This window comes from Chiloscyllium plagiosum, chromosome 3, assembly GCF_004010195.1.
Source record: "Chiloscyllium plagiosum isolate BGI_BamShark_2017 chromosome 3, ASM401019v2, whole genome shotgun sequence".
Classification (NCBI taxonomy): domain Eukaryota; kingdom Metazoa; phylum Chordata; class Chondrichthyes; order Orectolobiformes; family Hemiscylliidae; genus Chiloscyllium; species Chiloscyllium plagiosum.
In genome coordinates this window covers 127,371,040-127,372,737 of record NC_057712.1, presented here as the reverse complement: position 1 = coordinate 127,372,737, position 1,698 = coordinate 127,371,040, and positions in this window count along the sequence as shown.

Below are 1,698 nucleotides of genomic sequence, written 5' to 3'. Positions count from 1 at the left end.
GCTGCAGCTGTTAATGCTGCAGAGAATGAATTTGTTTAAAAATCCAGATTGTATAAAAACTAATCTCACTTTGGCATCAAATGCATCATGCCAACTGCAGAGGTAAAGATGAACTTTTGTTTTTTTTTTAAATTGCATCTTTGGAGGCAATACTTATGATGATTTATAAAGCTCTTGCAAAGTGCCTTGATATGTTTCATGATGTTAAAAACTGCTACATAAACACAGGTTGTTGTTGAAACATAGTGACTTTGTGACTCAGGCATTGCAATGGAAACCAAAGTCACTCACTTTATGTTAATGTCTGACGATGTAAGAATGGAACGTGCCAGAGGGCGGGACTTCTAATTGCTGTACTTGATGTCTAGCAACCTCAGTATTTAAAAAAAATCTTTTTGATTCAATCATGTATAAACTGGAAGCTAAGCCGATGAGGACAGTCAGTCCATCGCCTGGTTCCTACTGACCTCTTCTCTACTTCTTTTATTCTTCAAATATTTCAACAATTTAAAAGCATGTACACAGGTAGGCACAGCAGTCTCCATCTGTTACTTGAGTGCATGTTAATTCATGGGAGAGCTCTCCCCTTCATTTCAGGCTGCTGTGTTCAGGGTTTCTGACAGAGAGTGATTTCACATCCTCGCAACCCTCTGTGTTTTCCAATTCTGCTTATCTTTCTCTTTTTTCTGGTAATGGAGTCATCATGGTCAGCAAGCTATTCCTTGTGTTCGGTCTCCGAAACTCTATTAACGTCAAAAAGCTTGATCACGCTGTCATTCACCTCTTCAGAGAACGGGAGCTCTTCGTTTTTATTCTCTCCTCCTGTTTAAAGCTTCTCATCTCTGGCCGTAATTCCATCAATCACTCCTGCAACCTCATCCTTTCCATAATGGTGTCACCTATCCCAGCATCCTCTGGTGCACCTGTACCCATGGTCACCGGCCCCGACATCAGGTCAGCCTTTGAGAGTGAACCCACAGAAAGTGACTGGTCTGGATGGAGCCTCCAGTCATGCACTCAGATCCTGCATGGACCAGAAAAACTAATTTAAGGACAAAAGGGTAACTAGGGAGAGAATAGGGCCCCTCAAAGATCAGCCTTTGAGAGTGAACCCACAGAAAGTGACTGGTCTGGATGGAGCCTCCAGTCATGCACTCAGATCCTGCATGGACCAGAAAAACTAATTTAAGGACAAAAGGGTAACTAGGGAGAGAATAGGGCCCCTCAAAGATCAGGTTCTGGATCAGTGGTGCTGGGAGAGCACAGCAGTTCAGGCAGCAAGGCGACCTTTATGTGGAGCCACATGAGATGGGGCAGATACTGAACGAGTATTTTGCATCAGTATTTACTGTGGAAAAGGATATGGAAGATATAGAATGTAGGGAAATAGATGGTGACATTTTGGAAAATTAGGGATAGTCAACATGGTTTTGTGCGTTGGAAATCATGTCTCACAAACTTGATTGAGTTTTTCGAAGAAGTAACAAAGAAGATTGATGAGGGCAGAGCAGTAGATGTGATCTATATGGACTTCAGTAAGGCGTTCGACAAGGTTCCCCATGGGAGACTGGTTAGCAAGGTGAGATCTCACAGAATAAAGGGAGAACTAGCCATTTGGACACAGAACAGGATCAAAGGTAGAAGACAGAGGGTGGTGGTGGTGGAGGGTTGTTTTTCAGACTGGAGGCCTGTGACCAG